This window comes from Triticum aestivum, chromosome 4A (assembly GCF_018294505.1).
Source record: "Triticum aestivum cultivar Chinese Spring chromosome 4A, IWGSC CS RefSeq v2.1, whole genome shotgun sequence".
NCBI lineage: Eukaryota > Viridiplantae > Streptophyta > Magnoliopsida > Poales > Poaceae > Triticum > Triticum aestivum.
Window position 1 is genome coordinate 722,908,578 of NC_057803.1, and position 7,018 is coordinate 722,915,595.

Consider the following 7,018-nt stretch of genomic DNA (forward strand, 5'->3'; position numbering starts at 1 on the left):
GGGGCGGCGCAGAAGATCCAGCCGCCTGCTCCGGATGGGCCCCTGTCGTCTCGCGTCTGGCATAGACCCGCGGTGTCAGGCCAAACCGCGTCGGCTGGGCCCGCGACAGCGACCCCCCAGGTGGAGACGTGTCGAGCGAGGAGGGGCCGCCCGTGTTGCCTCGTGAAGATTCGGTGGCGCAGCGCGCCAGGCGCGGCTGCGATCCCGAAGGAGATAGCGGCTGCACTGTCGCCACCGATCCCGAGGGGGATTCGGTTGCAGCTCTGTCCCCAAGCGGCGGACACATGAAATGACGGTTGTTTGGGCCATTTTCTCCATTGTTTTGTATCAAATTTTCTTGTGGAGTTTCACCACTGGATCCTGCATCATCAGAAACCTCAAGAACACGGTCATAAGAGTTAGTCACGTAGTCATTACAATTGTCATCCCCAGGAGATATGCCAGATAGATGTGGTGGAAGGAGAAGGATTTCTTGGCGAAGAAGAGCACCAGCATTAGGATGAAGAGTTGCGAAAGGAAAAACAGTCTCATCAAAAACAACATCACGAGAGATATATACTCGACCGGTAGGAACATCAAGGCATTTAACACCTTTGTGTTGGGCACTATACCCCAGAAAAACACATTGTTTTGAGCAGAAACTGAGTTTGCGAGTATTATACAGATGAAGATTAGGCCAGTAGGCACAGCCAAAAACACGAAGTGAATGATAGTTCGGTCGAGTATGAAGAAGGTGTTGCATGGGTGTTTCATTGTTAATGACACGACTGGGAAGCATATTAATAAGATGGACTGCCGTAAGGAATGACTCGTCCCAAAATTTAAGGGGCATGGAAGCACCTGCAAGAAGGGCAAGCCCTACTTCAACAATGTGCCTATGCTTGCATTCGGCAGAGCCGTTTTGTTGGTGCGCATGAGGGCATGAAACATGATGAGACACGCCCAACTTTTGAAAAAAGGAGTTTAGCTTCTCATACTCGCCACCCCAATCAGATTGGACAGCGAGAATTTTGGTGTCAAATTGCCGTTCAACAAGTGCTTGAAAGTTATGGAAAACTTGGAAAACGTCGGAACGTTTCTTAAGAAGATAAATCCAAGTGAATTTACTGTAGTCATCTATGAAACTAACGCAATAAGTATTTCTACCAACAAAAGAGGGGGCTGGACCCCAAATGTCACCACCAGTTTTCCAATAAAAATATTTATTGAGAAACCAATCTTTTGAGTCCAGTATGAGAGAAATTCTCCTCACTGGTAGACAATTTCTTGATACAATAAGCCAGTAGCATAAAATATATTACAGGGTTGAACTACGGTTGCTCAACCAAATTATTACAAGCACGCCAATAATTATACATAATGGCGGACATGACACAGCGGTGTGGAGGCATACTACTGACTCGAGGATATGGCGGTGGTGGAAAAACACAGCGGGGAGAGAAATACAAGACTCTATGTCTATCATCTCATCGAGCGTCGAGGTGAGGCTCGATGAATTTATTTGGTAGCGGAAGCGGATATAAAACAGTGACCAAATCCAGGGTCGCACGAGACTGACTGGGACTCCTCTAGGTGTCGGACTCGCTATCAAACTCTTCATCCATGAGATCGCCTTCGTCAGCATCTGGCCAAATCAACAAGTCAGTGAGTACTTTGAAAGTACTCGCAAGACAGTTCGGACGTAAGATATAACAAATGCATGCATGGATGCGTCATGATTAATTCACCAAATGTACATTCAAATTATCATAACAAGGTAAGTAAAAGGGAAACGGCGGTAGTCCGCCTGAAATCCCAACAGAACATAAATAATTACCGATCGGGGGTCTGAAGCGACGCCTCGAAAGGTGAACAAATAAATATAAGAAAAAAGATGCCACAGTCGGGCGTCTTAGCGACACCACATAAAGGGCTTAAAAGAAATACCTCAGTCGGACGTCGGGGCGACGTCACAGAAAGGGCTTTAAAAGAAATGCCACAGTCGGACGTCGGGGCGACATCACAGAAAGGGCTTTTAAAAGAAATGCCACAGTCGGACGTCGGGGCGACATCACAGAAAGGGCTTTTAAAAGAAATGCCACAGTCGGACGTCGGGATGACATCACAAAAAAGGGCTTTAAAAGAAATGCCACAGTCGGACGTCGGGGCGACATCACAGAAAGGGCTTTGATTCATAAGTAAATAATACTCATAATAAGCATTTAATTCATGAGAATAATTGGGTTAGTCCATCCACAGGAATATTCTTTTAACCGGAATTAGCACTCATGCGAATCACCGGAGTCTCTGTCATCAAAACTGTCACTGTTAGGACAAGATAATACGAATTTGGACATGGAATAGATGATTTGGAGGAATATATGACTCTGCAGAGTTTGTACAAAATTATTCCCACAGCCAACGGAGTTCCGTAGTCACGAAGGACTAGTTCCGTTTACGGTATTTCAGAAGAAAACACAACTAACCAGTACACACCCATCCTACCTCTCGATGCTAGGAATCACCGTAGACACCGTCCAAGAAAAACTTTTGAGACGGGGAGATCACAATCTCGAATAGCATGGGATCAAATTTATATATGCGCGCTCTAAGGGGTGCCCCCCTCTCGGTCCCAACCGGAAATACCCATGCCCCCTGACCGGATGACTGGCTTTAATCCAGGGCCATGGAACCATCATCCCGGCCTCTCCTTTTGGTGTGTACCAGGAAAGCGGTTTACAACTTACTAAACCATATTCCTTGCGGAAAACCTGTGGTAGTATAGGGAAGGCGGAATGAAAGGAACTGGTGTGATACGAGCTGACATTGAAGTCACGTAGTCTGGCATAAGTCTGGCATGCTACAACACTGCCATCTTACCCATCCTCATGCCAACACATGGCCATTCTTACTCACATTCATCCACTTATGGATCATCGAACTCACTTACCTCAACATTGCAAAAAATGACGTTCATCGGTATGCTCATCAACATGCCATGAAACTAGCTAAATGCAGAACATGCCAAGACACTCATCATATCAAAAGTTCAAACATGCTTGCCTGGTTCGGAGTAGTCGGAGCCTAGCTCGGTGAAGTTCACGGCTCCGTCACCTCCTTCGGTATCTACGGTATAAAGAAAATATATGCGCTATGGTAAATACCAAGGAGTGCACAGAAAGTACTTCAAAAAAATTTCAAATAAATCTGATAAAAAACTAGACAAAATTTTAAAGAGAACAGAAGAAGAATCAATCAAAAATACTTTTCTGTTTAAAAGTTATAAGGGTTTTTGTCCAGGGACTCATCTGTAATGAAACAGAAGATTTCCAGGGGCTAGCTTATAAAAACAGAAAGCGCTTCGGTAGCGACTACGCCAGCCCAGAGGAAAGACGTATTTGCCCGAAGGCGCTTCCAGAAAACGGTTCGATAGAAAGGGCAGAGAGGCTGACGGTGGGGTCCCACTCGTCAGGTTCAAATGTTCAAACGGGGCGGCAGAGTTCGCCGGTGCCCGAGAGCCGCGGTGGTCGCCGGCGGCGATCCACGGCGAGGCAGAGAGATCGGAGGGTACCTCCGTGCTCAGGGCACCCTTCCGCGTCGGTTGATGGTGGTGGAGGCGGTCGGCGAGCACCACGTCGACGGCGAGCTTTGCTCCGGCGGACGGCGGCTCGGGTGGTCGACGGGCTCGTCGGAGAGGGCTGCAAGGGTTAAATTGAAGAGGGGGTTAGGCTCCTGGTAGCTAGAGAGGGTAACGGACGGGGTTTGGGCGCCGGAGATGGCCTCACCAGAGTGAATCGAGGTGGAGGCCGAGGCGGATCGGGGCGGCCGGAGCTGGGGGAGGAGACCTCCTCGAGGTCCTCCGAGTGGCCTGGCGTGGCGCTGGTGCGGAGTGGGGATGCGGCGTGCACGAGGTTGAGCTCGGGGGCCCTTTTTATAGGCGGCCCGAGGCGGTTGCCGTGAACGGGGTCTCCGGCGAGCGATTACGGCGGCGCAGTGCTCGGTCAGGGGTGATTAGGGAGTCGAGCGCCGTCGTGGGAGTCTACTGGGTCCGTTTTGGTGCTAATCGAGCTGGAGATTGGTGCTTAGGAGGGAGTTCGACAGAACGGGGCGGCGCGGGCCCGTCGGCGGCAGGGAGCACGTCCTGTGCTTGCCGGTCGCGGTGGCGGTGCACGGGCATGCGCTGGCGTGCATGAGGCCACGCGGAGAGCCAGGGAGCGATGGGCGGCGCGGAACGGCGTTGAGCCGCCGTTCTTGCCCCCTGACGGCTGTAACGGGGTCTCGGCCGCCGCAAGACACGCCGGCGCGGGCGGGGGTGCTGGCCAGGGAGAAAGAGCCGCGTGCAACGCGCCAAGTGCACTGTGGCCGCGTGACTGAAACTCTGTCGAAATTGGCCTCTGGTGATTTTTCCTTGAGCTGATACTTGGTGGAGTGGCTTCTCATTGCTCAAATAGGTTGCCTGAATTTTGGTGGAATTTTTGGGGGAGTGTAGATATGAATTTCATCAAATTTGGCAAATCTGGTCCAAACTTGCAGAGACTGAATTTTGAAAAATTTGAAAAGAGAAGGAGTGGATCAAGATGGTTCTGAGTTGTGGGTACAAAGGACTATCCAGGGGAGTTGGTGTGAGGTCAAAACTCAAATGAAAAAGAGTACTTGCTTTGAAAATCACTAAGGCTCCAAATAATTTTCAGAATTGATTTGAGAGGGAAAATAATTAGAATAAAATCCAAAACTTGTTTGGATTAGTTGGGACAGAGAACTTGGGTTGATCACAAGGTGTAGGGGAGGTTTTGGAGAGGTTTTATCACATGGGCAAGAATGCCAAGTCAAGGATGGTTCCAAGATATGGAAATCCCAAATTTTCATAGAGCTTTATTTTAAAAGAAAAATAATTTAAACTCAAAAATTAAATTTGAGAGAACCAACAGAGAAGAAGTTTCAAAAGATCAAACACCAAGGTTTGAAAAAAATAAAATCCTTGCCAAGGCAAAGGAAGTTTTTTAAGTGGAAGGTTTTTCTGAAAAACAAAAAAAAATTAGAATGGCCTCTCCTCAAAAACCACAAAATTTTTGATAAAAACCAAATAAAAATTTTAGAGTGTCACACCAAACATCATAGAAAACAAGTTGTAAAGGTTTGGTAGAAATACTAGTAGAAACTGGATATAGTAACTGATGGGCTTTCGCCTTTTGACACGAATCACAAATAGTTTCAAGACTACGCTCACCAACACATGGGAGCTGATTATTTCTAAGCACTTGTTGAACAATAACAAAAGAGGGGTGTCCTAATCTCGCATGCCACCGTTCTGATGGAAGTTTGATAACGTCACAAACTTGTTTATTGAATCTTCTAAACTGGGGAATCAAAGGGTAGAGCCCATGCACACATCTACCGCGGTAGAGAATGTTCCTCGTGGCCTGATCACGAATCAAAAAGAAATATGGGTGAAACTCAAGAAAAACTTTGTTGTCTATGGCAATGCGGTGAACGGAAAGAAGATTTTTTCAGTTTGTGGGACATGCAAAATATTTTTGAGATGAATATTGCGATAAGGGGTAGTGATAATTGCATGACCAACATGATCTATCTTCATACCTTCACCGTTTGCATTATGAACTTGATCTTGGCCATGATACTTCTCGTGCATGGTGACCTTCTCTAGCTCATTGGTGATATGATTCGTGGCACCGGAGTCGACGTACCAACTTGTGTCCACTCCGTATGAGGTGTCTGTAGCTGCTGCAACTTTCTTGCGTTGGGAATTGTTCTCGGCATAGCAATAGTCACAATCCTTGGCAATATGATTATTGTTTTTACAAATTTGACATTTATTTTCATACTCATCGTAACCTTGGAACGGGCGTCCCCTGTTGTTGTTGTAGAAGGGGCGCCGGTTGGTTTTGTTGGAGTTGTAGTTGTTGATGTTGCGTTGGTATTGGCCGCCGCCACCGGTATTGCCATTGTTGTTGTAGTGGTTGTTGCCGGTGTTGTAGTTGTTCCCGCCGCCGCTGCTGCCGCCACCACCATAGCTGCTGCCGCCGCGAGAGCCCCCGCCACCACCACCCTTGCGGTAGCCTTGGGGAGACCCGCCGCGGCCTCGAGCAGCAAGATTTGCAGATGACTTGAAGGCTCCTTCCCCCGTTCCTTGGAACATCTCGACGCGTTGGTCAAAGTTAGCGACCATGCCGAAGAGATCATCCACGGACAGGGGTTCCACACGCACATCCAGCGTCGATATGAGAGGCTGATAGTCCATATCCAGCCCCCCAATGATGAAGGAGAGAAGTTCTTGGTCGGTGATGGGCTTTCCCGCGGCAGCTAACTCATCGGAGAGGGCTCTCATGTGGCCGAAGTAGGTGGAGGTGTTCTGGGTGCCTTTCTGTGCGTTGGAGAGAGCTATGCGACAGTTGTTCTCACGGGAACGGGATTGAGTGGCGAACATCTTTGCTAGGGCCACTACTAGGAAAAGGGCTATAGATAGGATTGACACTAATGGCGCACCAGGGAAGTAGTGCGCCACTACTATGTACTAATGGCGCACCAGTTGGTGATGCGCCATTAGTATGGAAGACACTAATGGCGCACCACAAAAAAGGTGCGCCACTAGTGATAAATTTTTTTCATTTTTGCATAGGTACTAATGGCGCATCCTACCGAAGTGCGCCATTACTAGTTCTAACTAGTAATGGCGCACTATCACGCGGTGCGCCATTAGTGAGCTTCCCCCTCACTCCACCTGTTCCCCTCCTGGCCCTCCCTTCCTCCCCACTTCACCTAATTCCCAACCGTACGCCGCCGCCGCCGCCCCCTCCGTCCCCTCCGTCCCCTGCCGCCGCCGCCCCGACCCCCGCCGGAATCCACCCCCGCTGCCGACCCCGACCCCTCAGGCGACCGGCCGCACCCGCCCAGGTACCTCTCCTCCTTCCTCCTTCCTCCCTCTCCACCCTTCCTCCTCATTCCCTCCCTCCCTCCCCTTCCACCGCGACAAGGAGTGGTGACCGTAAAGACCCCGTCGCCGGCGTGATTCTCCCCCGAT